General features: G+C 34.0%; 1 protein-coding gene across 13 annotated transcripts in view; it reads right to left on the bottom strand.

The window, feature by feature from the left end:
• Window positions 1-15130, bottom strand: part of CPED1 (cadherin like and PC-esterase domain containing 1) — a 290477-nt gene that overhangs the window by 157530 nt on the left and 117817 nt on the right. The gene's annotated exons all lie outside the window — the stretch shown is intronic.

The following is a 15130-nucleotide window of genomic DNA, read 5'->3' as shown; positions in this document are numbered from 1 at the left end:
AGTCTCAAATCAAGGAGAATTTACTCTCTCCAGACCATCTAAACAATGTTTTTAAGTTACATAAATATGAGAATATGCATTTCCAAAGAAATCAGTGCTTGGCAGTGAGGTAAAAGTGAATAAAACAACATCTGAAAGTCTTTATCATGATATGAACCTACTTTATGAGCTAAATTTTTCTCTTTAAGTGTAAAAGTGACTACAGATTTAGTGCAAAGAAAATATGACTTTGTTTGCACTAGTGTAAAATTCAAGCAATTGCCCAGAAAAAATATTTACAACTTTTACATCTATCCATTTAAGCAATTTATTAAAACATACGTAGATGGCCCCAAATTAAATAATCAATTAAAATGGAAGGACTGGGGGGCTGAGGATGAACTAGAAAATATTTTGTAGGAAAACTTCAATTATGTCTTTGATATTTTAAAATATTTCCGAAGTGCCCTGATAACCATCTTGTTCCTCCATCTCACTCTCATGCCTCATTATTTCCCCCTATCCTCCCATAAGACATTGGGCAAAGCCTCTCAATGGCAACACAGTGTTGTTCATTGTTAAACTGGCTGCCTCTTGTTTGCTCTCACCACTAGACTGTGAGGTCCTTTAGGACAGGAATGGTGCCATTTTTACTTTGGATTGCCAGTGCCTAATGTACTGTTGAAAAAATAAGCCTAAGTATGACTTTACAGATAGCACAGAGTAATGACTCTTGATAAGAGAAATAGTTTGCTCTAACTTCTGGATAATAGAATTTTCCTCTGCAGGACAGCATGCTTGCCCTCTCAGGAGAGAGGGAGGATATACATTTTTCTGGTGACTTGTAATAAAACCTTTGGAAAATTGAAATTTACAACTGATCAGGAGGATTTTTGAGATAGGAAAATCTAATCTGTTAGAAAAAAAGAATGAAAGATCAATGAATATTAGTGTTTCTTTAAAGTAAAATTCTTGACTAACTGGGAAACTGTAGCAGAATACAATTTCAATATTTTGAACTTTGAGTAGTGGTTAATAGCATCGTACCTTAGTAAAGTTTACTAGAATTTCTCTCAATATTACTGTGTGGGAGAGTGATTTTCATTTTCTAGATTAAAGAATATTGGAACTTAAAATCATTTAGCAATATTCACACCCACACTCCCTTAAACAACCATAATTAACCACTTGTTAATTCTGTATCAACAAAGTCTGAACAGGTATTTCTTTAATGACTGGAAATTTTGCAAAAATCAAAATAAAATAAAACAAAACCCTCCCCTTGATCCATTTCTCAGCTCCTGCAAAAGGGCTGAAATATTCTCTATCTCCATTTCCTCTCTTAGTTTCTCTTAAACACTCTTTTATCCTTGAACGATTTGTTCATTTGTTTAGGGCAGGAAATATCACATAGCGTGCTTGAGTATAGGAGTGACCCAGAAGAGAGGGCAAATGAATGATGTAATATAAAGTCTAAAGGCTGGTAGTTTCAAGTTATAGCCAACACTTAAAAGGAAGTATCATGTAAGAGCTTAGACTCAATTTTATCCATGGGTAGAGCTCTAAGGGAACTTAATTACATATATGAAATCCAAGGCCTTATGTCTTTTGTCCAAATAAAAGGGAGAGCAATAACTAATATTATTATTCTGCCTTTTTTTCAGGCTCAGCAGTAATCTCTCTGTCTGACTCTAACTCAGGAGCTGGAGAATTTAACCAGTCCTCTCTCCTGAGTAGCACTCTTTAAAATGTACCTAGTAGAAGTACAACTCCTTGTAGTACTCTTTAAAATGTACCTATTGGAATCTCAAGACCACAGAATTTTATTTCAATGTAATATATTTTATATACAAAGTTCTCTTTTCGATCACCATATAATTCTGAAGAAAAATATGTTTATAAATTCCAGTTTCCAAAATTTCAACGACCATAAGGCTGTAATGTTAAAAAAATATTCTCCCCCAAAGAGTAATCATTTCAATTACTGACAGTACACAGTTGGACAGAACAACACAAATTACAAATCATGTTAAATTAGTTCTAAAATTAAAAAATAAAACTGTATTGGCAATGCACCTCTGAGATGGAAATGGCATCTCTTTTTTTCAGTTAGTTCATAAATTCATTGACAGAATACTTTTTATTGCTATAATGAGAAGGACTCAGCATCAGTCAATATTATTTTTAATGGAAGCATTGAGGAAACTTGCTCACATAAATACATAGCTAGGGATGGAAGAGTTTTGTTTTAAAGACAGGATTCAATTCTTTGATTTCCTTCCAAGGCATAACAAAAATCAATAATGATTTATCATGAAATATTCAATTCTGTAAAAACAACAACAAAAAACAACCATCCTGAATTGTGAAGGATTTGTTACCCAATGTTTGGCATCCTTCACTTTCTCCAGCCAAAAACCACACATAAATTTCTCACTTTTTTCTACATCCTGGCATTTTTTGCACCTTGGACCCATCATCAGAATATTAAGTAAGAATAGGTCGGTCTTTCTTCTGAAAAGCAGAAGGGTGTCCGTAAGAGGGTGCCTTCTGAGTCAGAGGTGCCTTCTGAGGAAGATGTATTTTAGAAAGGGATACGTATGCATGGAGAAGTTCCGGGCATTGATTCTTGTGAAATTATCCATGTGCCCACAAACCCCTTGGAAAGTCTTCCTGAATTCCCAGTGGCACAGGGCACCCAGCTTGAGAGTCACAGCTCTGGACTAGATTAGTGCAGAGGAAGGCATCCACACTCATCAGAGGGCAGGACAGGAGAGGACATGTTAGTGAGCCTTATGGAATCTAGGAATAATTCTCCTTTATGTTTTAAAGGGACAGAATTTGGGGAAAAAATCAACTGGATATTTAAAATTAGAAGGAAAAACTCAAGTACAAATTAAGCCTAAGTACAAATGAAAAGCCTAATTACTGATAAACTTTTCCACTTAATACATACGTGGCATTTGAATATAATTCCATGTCATATATGCAACAATCACTAACTTTGCAAAGCTGACACTATGTGCTGAGCACTGTGCATTTTACATGCACAGTTTTCTTTATACTTATAGTAACTCTATGAGGTTATACTCATTATCCCCATTTTATGGATGGAGAAACCAAGGTCTTAAGAACCCAGGTAACTTGCCTAAGGTTTCACAGCCAGGAGGTAACCAAGATGGGATTGAAGCTAGCATGTCTGGCTGCAAAGCCCCAGAATTACTTCTGCCATTCTTTCTTTGTACTAGATTTAGGGATGTGTATGGATCTTGAAATAGAGAAGAATAAATCATCTAGGTTTTCACTTTCATGGAAAATGTATTTCAAACTGTCATAATTCTGAAGTACATGCTCTTATGCCCACACATCCAAAATATCATCTCAACAACTTGAATAGTTATGTAGTTTAATTACTTCTGGAAAAACAAAGAGTATTTCTTTGTAACTTAAGTCAAATTGCTTGAATCAAGAAGAAATTTTGTGTTATAGTCAAATGCTTTAAGAATATAAATATTCTTATTTATTTTATTGTTTTGTTTTTTATTTTTTGCTAATAAGAAAATTTTATTCATCATCATTTATTTTAGTTCACTGAAAATGTACCTATTGGGAAAAGTGAATTAATTGGCTGAACCTAAATTAGGATACTTTTTACTCATTCTCTGGAGTTATATAAAAATCTCTATTTATTTAAATAAGTTTCATGCTTCCAGGGACATGAATCATTTTATTCATTTGTACTTCTTAACAAACTCAAGCTCTAAAGCATATATTAAACTTGGAAATTCAGAATGCAGGCTCTGTGATTTAATCAGTTCCATAACTGTGATTTAATCAGTTTCAATTCTTCATGTGGAAGAATTTTACATTTGAAATTTGTAGAATGTTGAAAATGTAAAATTCTTCCACATGCATAGGAGAGTTGTCCAGAATTGGGGAGTAGAGATACAAAAGGCTGTGAATAGCATAACAATCTAATTATTTTCTTTGAATAGTAGAACCGTGATTGTACTATATTCAACTTTCTCAGAGAACTGGTAGGTTATCTTTATTGTCCCTTCTGGAATTTCTCAGTAGGATATAAAGGAACAGAGAGATTTAACAGTAAAGAGCAAAAGCTAAAGTTGTAAAGATTTTATCATTGGATTCCCTATGTATATGCCAACTAATTTTCTTTATATGAATGCCATTGTTTGAGCAGGTCACAACTATTTCCATTAAAGTTAAATCACTGGCCTTCTCTCAACCTCCAAATAAATAAGGTCTGACAGCTCATTTGGGAAATTTCCATCCTTTGTTAATTGTCATGAGTAGAAAATCATATCAAAATCTGGTAATATATTAACAGGTGATGTTTATAACATGCAGTACAAAGCTTTTGCAAATAGGGATGCATTTGGGAGAAAGATACCTATCTTATATATCCATAAATGCTCCCAAAGGACTAAGAAAGTGAAAAGGGAAAAATATTTTCTATTTTTATTCTGGGTATTTTATATAGGACATCTATTTTCAGCCTTATTAAGTCTGATGGTAAATTACAATAGAAAAGGAAATATATTCATCATACAAAGAAAATGAACAACAAAGAAAATGATAGAGCAATTTGTCCTAACTTATGAGTGACTATAATGTTAAATTCTGAGTCTACAGAGTAGATTTATTACAACCCTTTGCTATTTTTCTTACCCTTCTCTCATATCATTTATCTCTCACTTCTCCCTTAACAGTGTTCAAACAAAAGTCATTCTTTCACACAGGATACTTTAAATGAACATTTAATTATTGTGCATCATTTAAAAGTTCATGACTTAATATTCCAGTCACTTATAATTCTATATCCCTGAATTAATGTCCTCTCATTGTGGCCCTAACTACTCATCTCCCTGGCTCCAACCATTTTCTCTTCCATTGCTGCCAGAGTCATCTTTATGAAGCACAGTTCCAATCACATCATTCAAGAAGAGCAGCTCCTTATGTCCAGAAGGAGGCAGTAAGATAAAGCCCTTATATCCTTTGTGCTACCATCTGGCAGTTATTTTTATATGGGCACCCAAAAAGTGATTCATGCAATTCTTTTTTTTTCTTTGACTTTTTAAATTTTTAATTAAAAAAAATTTTTTTTTCATGCAATTCTTAAACATTGTATTTTAATTTTACAAACACAAATGCATATTCCTTTTCCAATAGTACCATCTATGTCCAAGGCCTTTTATTTGCATGTGGGTGAAATGATTGGAATTGCAAGTCATCTAACCATAAACCCCTCCCATAATGTATCTGTTATAACTGCAATTAGAGCAAGAACTTAAGACACTTGTAAAGAAATCTGAGGGCAGAATCCTTCTAGGTCTTACAATTTCCCCTACAACTTTAAAGCTCTTATCCTCTCATTTAACTCACCTGCAATGTTTTAAAAGTTGCCTCATTATTCTTTCATAAATATTACAGAAGCAAATCTAACTCTTTTTGCACTTACAGGTCATCAGTGTTTGACTGGATAAGCACACAACTCAACTGGCGTGGGAAGCAAACTTGAGATACTATGTGTGCCTCGGCATTCTTTATGGAGCGAATGCATGGCATTGCTTAACACTCCAAGAGTTAAGTGATAGCTAAGAGAGTCTATTCCTATGACTGATATTCATTAGCTCTGTCATCCCTGATAAATCATGAGTCATCATTTCATTATCCATAAGGTGGGTATAAACATTTCACCCTATCTCAAAAGTATCAGAATAAGACCATATGTGAGGATACATTCGCAAATATAAAATGATGGTGGGGTCATTTTGCATTTTATAGTCCATGAAATTCGAGGTCTTCCAGTCTCTGATTCTAACTTATCTTTTTGGATTTCACCAACACCATGCATTCTGCATCTTTTACTCTTTCTTCTTTGCCCATCCATCCACCCACGGCCACCTAGGCTTCTTTCCACCCCCATTTACAAACATATTCTAGCCAAAGCAGACAGCTCTCACTGCCTAGAATACAGTCTTGTGTGTTTGCTTTTGAAAGTTTCAGGATGTCTTTCCAAAGCAATTGACTTTTGCATGCCCTCCCACTCCTGAATTTAAGGAAAGCCTATCCATTCTTCAAACCACAGCTAAAATACCACCTACTCTGTGAAGTTTACCTCAGTTTCCCCATGCTGTATAATTCATTCTTACTCTGACTATCCTAGCATCTCTGAGCTATTTATTGCACTCTTCCTTCTATTAGAGTTAATTATAAACATGACTTTCTTCTCCACTGAGGAGTTCTTTGAAGGGAAGAACCAATATTTATCTCTTGAGTATCTTTCCACAGGGCCCAGCACTTATTAGGTATCTTTAAAACAGTTTTGGATTATGCATGAGTTGAATTAACTATGAATGGTTACTGAAATATTTAAAATTGTTCTTCCCTGCTGAAGAGTCATCCTTAAGCTCTCTCCCTTTATTCTTTTCCTCAGGCAACCCATCACTAATTCTTTTGTTTCTATCTTCATTAGTGTTTACTTCTCTCCTTTACCCATCTTGCCACCCTAGTCCATTCTACCATTCCCCTCATCTGGACATCTGAACACCTGGACACCTGAACGACCTTGCAACTGCTTTCTCTGCCTCCACTCATAATCCTCTTCACTGTCCACACAGCAGCAGAGTGAAGTTAAAAGGCAAAGCAGACTATGACATTCCCCTGTATAATATCTTTCAGTGGCTTTCCTTTGACCATTGAAAAAATCCAGATTCCTTACCTTTCCTATAAGGCCTGTACCATCTGGCTCTTGCCTTTCTCTCCAACCTCCTTTCTACTGTTTTTTCCTTTGTTCAAAATGATGCACTTCCAGTACTTGTGGTGTTTGTGAATATGAGAGGGTTCTCCTAACTCAAGATTTTGGAATTGCTCTTTTGTTGGGAATTTTTTCATGGTCAGTTCTTCAAATGATTCCTTTTTTTTCATTCATGAGTTATAGCTCAAATGCCATCTCCTCAGAGAGATCTTTCTACCTCTTAGAAAGTGAGCAATTCATTTCCTTTCTACCCATTATCCTGTTCATTTCATTCTTAACTATATTAAAAATCTTTAATTATCTATATTTGTTTATACATACATAGTTACAGTTATTTATTTGTATTTTGTCTACCATTCCATACTAGTACAAGCCTCATGAAAGTAAGACTTTATCTAACACAAATCTAATATATGGTAGGTATCCAGTAAATATTGGCAGAAAGATTGAAAGAACTTATTTAACCTTCAGAAAAACCATTCCTATTTCACAGATATAGAAACTAGTTAGGAGAATTAAAAAACTTGCCTAAGGTCACATAGCTGGTACTAGGAATTTCTACCTGCACAGTCTTCTCCAGGTCTCTCATGGTCATGACCTTGAGATTTTTCTTTTTTGTCCTATAGATTCAGAACTATATATCCAGTACTAGTCATTTATTTCTCTTCCCTTTAGAGTAAAGATGCAATCAGATATTTGTGTATTACTCAGAATGAAAGATGCCATCATTGTCCTATTTATGTTTTCATATCACATTTCCTTTCACTTTAACGGTAACTCCTTGAAAGCATGAAAGTGAAATAAATTTCCTTAGCATAGTGTTTTTCTTCAGTAACTTCTCAGTTGAGAGTAATGACTTCACTTTCTGTTATTTGCATACATATTCTTCTTGTAAATTATCTGAGTAATTGAGCACAAAGGAAAAAGTCTCAACTTTTTCAAATGTATCTGGAAAAAAATTTTTATAGTAGTAATCAAAGAATCAGTTTGGAACAGTATTTTTTAAAAGGTAGAGGAGTGTGTGGTAGCCGGAACTACTCTGGAAGACTAAACACCAGGACTGGGGGAGAGGGGAAGCCACATTGCATACAGATGTATATATATACAGGAATACTAGAAGTTTCCTCTCCATTTGCAGCTCCTTTCTCCAAATTTTAAAGATCTACTTCATAGGGCTTCTAATAACAGGTTACATAGGATTGGGGATAAAGGTGGGAGGACAAGCTTCTATGAGACAAGGAGCATCAAGAGATGTGTATGGGGATGTTTGGGATCAATACATGAGGAAGTCAGAAAATGCCTGCCTTTTAGGCAGAAGCTTGATGGAGATATAACTAACAAAAGCCATGAAACCCACCTTTATATTACAATAGGTTTAGAATGCAGCACTATGTATGTGTACAGAATCTTGAGAAAGAATCAATCTTTGCCTGCCTTGGAAGCACTCAGAGAATTGAAAGACAAATTTTCAGTTCCATATCACAATATTAGATCATTTACGTAATTCAAAGGAACCTAACAGTAGATTAAGAGTTCAAATAAAAATCAAGTATAGAGGAGTACAAACAAAGGATATATGGATAAAAGTAATAATGCATTCTTAAATGTTGAGAATAAAATGCCTATGGTAACTGTACAGTAATTTTTAGAAAACAAGAACGTGTCACAAAATCCTCTTAAATGAGAAAACAATGCCCAATGACTGACAAAGGCTGAAATCTAGCCAAATAATAGGCATTTTAATTACACTGAAGAATTGTCATTCAGAATCTCTTCTTAGCAAAGTAGCCATTCTACCACAAACACAGATTATGAAATTCCATTTTAAAGAAAGAAATGTGTATTATCCAATGAAAGAGAAAGGTCAAAGCTATGTTTAAGAATTTTTGCCTTCTCTTTTCCTTTCACCATTCTATGGCTCAAGGTATTTGTGCAATAGCTAGAAAGGACCACTTGAGGGCAATATAATAATTTTTTTTTTTGCTTCATCTAATAGCCATGTACATTGCTTTGGTGATGAGATTTCTATTTCTTCCAAATTTGAAGCCACTTTTCAATATATGGGGGAAAGACTGCATTTCACATTAAACTTCAAATGTATGTCATAGAAGACAAATGCAAGTCAGGTTTTTTTCTTGAAGGGAGCAAAAGTCTTTCAGTAGACAAATCAGTTTCATCAAGTGATGCATTTGGGGATATTTTATATTTAGAATATGTCACAGCCCTTATGATAGATCTCAAGGAATAAAGGAAATTGATAATAGAAATGTTAAAAATGACAAATATGTAATTTTCAATATGCACTGGTGGAAAGTTTTGTTTCTGTAACCAAAGTAAAAATGTAAATACCATCTCTCTTCCCAACTGAATACATATTCTGTAATAAACTTAAGCTTTAAAGTAATTCATTTTTAGAGACGCTTACTGCCATTGTCTTCATTGTTATTACTTTGTAGTCACATGTCAATTTGAAAAGGGAGTATTTTTATTATCAATTATTCTTTACAGCAATTTGATGAGTGGAGAATTTATTCCAAGCAATTCCTCTGCTCTTCTGTCTGCTAAGTGTAGATGTTATGTTAGACACTGAATGTTGGTTTGTTTTTTTAACCAGGAATAAACATAATCTCTTATTTCAAGGATATCATACAGATTATGATAGAAAATTATTCTTCTTGGTTTTTGTTCCCTTGATTCTTTGCTGATTTTATATGATTTTTTTTCTCCCAACATATTTTCCTGTCCTCAAATATTTTACATTACTACAGGAAAGCTCTCATGATGGCAAGCTCAGGTGAGTCTTGTTGTCAAAGTCCAGGGATCAAAGATTTATAAAGTAAATTCAGTAACGCTCTAATTACCTGGGCAGAAATGGAAAAATATAGGCAGATAGTTAGGACTTTTGCCTGAATTAGTAGGGCCCATTAACCAAAGATCCATCTTAGCAATTTTTTATTGTATGAAAAGTAGGTAAGAAAGGGATTATAGCTGTTTTGTCTTCGAACATCTTTCTGGCTCGGCTAGCTCATCTATAAAAGAATTCATCAGAAATTCCAAAATTAAGACAGGGTTGTTCTCTTTGGATGCCTAAAGTGCTTCAAAACACTGCTTACACTATTTCCTTTTTCCCATGCTCATTTCTCACTCTCAAACATGTTTATTTTGCAAATCTATGATCATTGAGGTGGCACAGAAGTCAGCAGTCATCTATCTGCTAGGCAAAGGCAGAAAGAGTAAGAACCTACATAGATTAATTTATAAGAACTTCTGTGAGTTCACAGGCCATAGACTTCTAGGCTCCAGTTTGGGGAAATAACACTTGCTCTTTTAATGTCCTCCGGGTACACTTGCTAGATGGCTCCAGAGAGAAGCTGGCTGTCACCAGCTCAGGTGAGGGGCAGGAGCACAGGAGTAGGGAAATATGCATTTTAACATCCAAAATACCCACTGACAGATTCCCTTTTCCAATTTCAAGCATCCTGAAGGAATTCATATACCTCACCAGATTTCATTCTGAAATCCCTGAATACTAGCTATTATTCATTACTTCCTGCATATATAATTAACACTTGCTCACCAATTGTTTTCTAATATCAAAGAAAATAATAATGTAACTGTATTTATATATGTATGATATGCATATAATCTATATAAAGTGTACGTGTAAGTTAATTATATTTTCATGTATTTATCAGATCATTATGTTCATTTAGAAGAGGTAAGGTGTTTTAATTAATGAAGATTTTATAAGTAAGATTTATCATACTTATCATTTCTTGCACTTTCTGAAGCTTAAGTCATATGTTTAAATGACCATATTCAACCAAATAAACATGTCCATGGTTAATAAGTAATTTAATCAGATTTAGGTTAATAACCCCAGTTTGTCCTAAGCATTATTGAATGTTCAAAATTACTTGACAAATCCTTATGGAACAAAGTTGGGAATGAATGAATGAACGAATGAATGGAATGAATGAGTGAAATTTAAAGACAAAACAAAGTTGTCAACAGCATCAATTTGAAATAATAAAATTCTTTTAAATTGATGCATTTTAGATGCAAATCATGCATTTGCAAGATAATCAGTCCTTTCTAGAGCAAATATATTTTTGAAATAATATTTAACGTCAATGTGAAATGGATAGGTAAGTAGTATTTTGCAATTATTATTTAGGTTTTTATTTAAGTCAGCTTTAGTCACATGTTTAATTATATGCAGGTTATTTATCATTTCTATATATAAAAATCGTACTTTAAAATGAACAGTCTGATGCAATTTTAAAATTTAATCCAAGCAAGAGTAGGTTAAGTAATACATCAGGTATTTTTTACAAACTCTTGGGAGTTGGGAGGAGAGTTTTATTCACATTCTTTCTACAGTTGACATAAATCTCCGGGGCCTACCAAAGGGCCAGATGCTCAGTGAAAAAGTCCTACAAGGTATTTTTCTCAGCTTGCAGTTTTAGACATGAAATGAAAATCAGGAGAGGAACACTTACTAATTTTAAAATACCATACTGTATCTTTATACCACCATCAAAGACATTACTCATTTTTTTCCTGGGAAGATATGAACTATCTCACTCGACATTATCAAAGGCACTGCATAAATACTGACAATAAATGAGGCTACTTCATCCCTTACAACTGTGTCATGTTTCCAAAACTGAATAAGAGATATACACGTTCCTTAAAAGGGTACCTTGTAAACAACACCATCCCCTTCTTTGCCTGTCTCCTCTGTGTGCCTTTGCTGGTTGTATCAATGTGAGAGGAGAAGAGAGGCAGGGGAGATGGGACAGAAGGGCAATGCAGCAGTACGGGATAGCTGGTGATTTAGAACCAGAGGAGTTCGCTTTAACTTGGCTTTTCATTGGAGATGATTCTCAGAGATAGTGACTTGAGAAAAGAGACATTTATTGAGAGCTCATTATATGCAAAGAATCGTCTTCATAAAACTAGTGATTACCGAATATGAACAAACTGGACGTCTTTGAATATGGGATGACTCATCAAACAATAAATCCATTTAGATTTATCTCAGCTGGACAAAATAAGGCTTTTTCACAGGACTTCCTGCCAGAAGTCACAAATCTCTCTGGCAATATATTTTCATCAAAGCAGTCAGCTATGCTCACAGGTAAAAAGAATCTTCAGACATCATAAAGAAGATACAGACATTAGAGTTCCTTTTCTATTGGATAAGTTCTTTGTGATTTACAATGGATGAAAGGATAACTTGAGACTTTTTACTCTAAGTACCAAATTTAAATTTACGACATTTCTTGCAGTTCTTCTACATCACTGTGTATTAAGACAGCGTGCCCCATTTAACCATAAGTTATGGTCAGAATGGTTGTAGAAGTGTTCTCTTTTGAATTCGTAGATATAACTTGAATGTTTCATAATTAAATTGTGAGCTTTTCAGGGAAAGGCATTGTTTAATAAATATTGTTTAAAATTGGGTTTGTTATACTCATCAAGAAAATGATATTTTCTTAACAGCAGTAAAAATAATGTTTTAAAACCAGATCAAAGGATAGAGCAAGCAGATACTGCTTTTACTATTAATTTTCTTTCCCTTTATCCATTTACCCTTTCCCCCTTTTTAAACTGGATATTCTTTGGAGACATCTAAAACTTAAATCTTACAATATTCTCATTCTATGTATGGGGATTTTAGAAAAATTAAGTATTGCATCTATTTTCCATTATTTCTCAAATTTGCATTTCTTGGTATTTTTCAACTTCCTCCAAAGCTTTAGCAGATAAAGTGTCTCAGCAACAGACCTAATTGGAAATAAATGAGCCCATAGTTATATCTGCTATTGCTTTCATACTTACTTCAGCTGTCAGAATGTTCTATAAATGGCCACGATAACCTGTTTAGTGGGCTTGCCTCAATGCACAGTGCATAAATCACTACTGATTTAACTAAGTAATTTAGCCTTAATTCAGGGCTCAGTGCACACATGCATACACACGCAAATATGTTTTGTAGAATTTAAGAACACATACAATAAAATATACTGTGATGTAGCATGGTTAGTCTTTAAAGTGGGTTTTGGTCCTGTCCTCCACATTAGCACTGAGAAGTGTTTCTATGTATTTTTTCACATCTAAAAGTATCGGGAGGGAGCAATATTTTGGAGAATGGTTAAATTATTTAACAGATAAGTATAATCTTTGTTTTTAACTAAGTTCCTTAGTGGAAAGGTAAATAAATGCCCTCTTATTTGCCAAAATTTATCTGTATCATTAGGTATAATTTTGTCATCTTAAGGAAGTAATCACACTCTTGCACATTAACCCAGGAGGGATGTGCCTCTTCCAGCCCTTCTTCCTATGATTTTAGGGATGAAATCCTGATCAGGGGAGTCACCTGGTGCAGGGCAGCAAAGAAAAGTGATTAAAAGTGCTTCTATGGTGCCTGGTGCTCCTTCTCTTCCCTCCCCTTGATTTCACCTGCAGGACTGGCCTTTCCCGGAATACTGTGCTAAATGGAATAAATGATACCTCAAGGCAACTTAAGCTCAAAGGTCAAAATAGGGGACACATGAAGAGTACACCTACCTCAAAAGAAAGGCAATAAACTGAAATACATATATCATGCTTCTAAAACTGATGGACTAGAATTTTAAAATAAACATGATAGATAAGTTCAAGGAAATGGGGAAAGAAAGGAGCAAAGTGAAATATGAACAAGAAATCACTAAAAAGAATGAAGAATAAATATAGTAAGAAATAAACAGGTACAAATAAAAGTGTGCATAGTTCTAAAGTTAGAAGGCATCACCATGTAAATTATACATCCAGTGTTAAGAAAAATACAATGGAAATAAAGAATACAACAGATGGGATAGATAGCAGGAAAAGTACAGTTGAAGAAAGACTTGATAATTTGGAAGATCAGCTTGAAGAACAGTCCCAGAATATAGAAAATATTTCAGAGAGCAGATAAAGAGACAGAAAATATAGAAGAAGAGTCAAATGATAGAACTGGAGGGGTCAAAATCTACACATCAGGAAGAAGGGAAAAAAAATAGTGACCAAGAATTATTTTAAGAAAATATGAAGATTAATTTCCCAGAATTAAAGATAAAAGACCTCTGCTTGATAGGGCTCATGATGGACTAAAAAGAAGATATGACAAGTTAATAGCCACATCTTCAAGAAAGAAAGATCAGATGACTTAAAGAGCAACAAGAATCAGATTAACATCAGATTTTTCAACAAAAACAGAGGGTGCAAGAAGACAGAATATATTTTCAAAGTATTGTATGAAAAGAACTTTGAGTCTAGAATATTATATTCATCCAAATTGCCATTGAAATGTGAGGATATAATAAAATAATACCAGCATGTACTGACTCAGAAATTTTGCTAAATAGAGGCCCAAACTGATAGCACTCAAATTAGAAAAGAAACAAATAAAGGAAGATTATGTAGAAAGTTAGGGAAACTAAGGGTGATGGTTTCTCTGTAGGAAAGAAAAAAGACAAAAAGAACAGAAGAAGTGAGTGGTTCAACCAGAAATAAAAACCTATGCTCTGATAATGGAATCTGGGGAAGTGGTATCAAGCCCAAAAAATATTTGTCTTGTGAGGTTGGGTCAGGTAGATGGGGAGTGGGGTAGATACAAACGTTGAAAAGTCTAAGATATCAGGAGAAAAAAAATTTGAGTATGTGTCTTAACAATAACTACATTATATTATACATATTATACATATATACATATTTCTTCCTAATTCCTCTTATCTGTATTTTGAAAATTTTTTTCTCGAAAATCAGAAATTTCTTTAAATGTATCAAATACATTGTCACTAGACCTTATTTTCAACTGAACTAAATGTGAGTTACATTTTATAAGTAAACTTTTGGGGGGTTATTTTTGAGTTCTTCCCTGAAAACTTTCTCATCGTACTTTATGTCATGGCTTACTGTATCAGGCACACTCTATAGCTTTATTTTTCACTCAGCAAATATTTCATGTTGACTGGTGTAATGAAATAGGCATTATGCTTCCAAAGGATGAAGCAAAAAACATCAGGGCAAAATTATATTTTCATTTGTTGCATTTTTCTTGAATAAATGGAAAGTCAAGAAAAACAGAGCACAGCTGAGAACTAGCTTTGAAATAGGTCAAAGAATTGCACTACAATGATGAGTTGAGAAAGAAAGACATAGCCTTTGTGATTTCTAGTGAATTAAGCTGTTTTCAGTACATTTTTGAGCCTGGACCTATTAAGGGAAAATCTTTGCTTGCAGGATGCAATCTTTGTTCAAAGGAAATTGATAATCATAAAGGTCAGAGAAAGGCAGCCCAACTCACTTTACTTATCATCAATATACTTTGTGTGAAATAACAGT

Source organism: Dasypus novemcinctus, chromosome 5, assembly GCF_030445035.2.
Source record: "Dasypus novemcinctus isolate mDasNov1 chromosome 5, mDasNov1.1.hap2, whole genome shotgun sequence".
NCBI lineage: Eukaryota > Metazoa > Chordata > Mammalia > Cingulata > Dasypodidae > Dasypus > Dasypus novemcinctus.
This window is presented reverse-complemented; position numbering and strand designations above follow the sequence as displayed.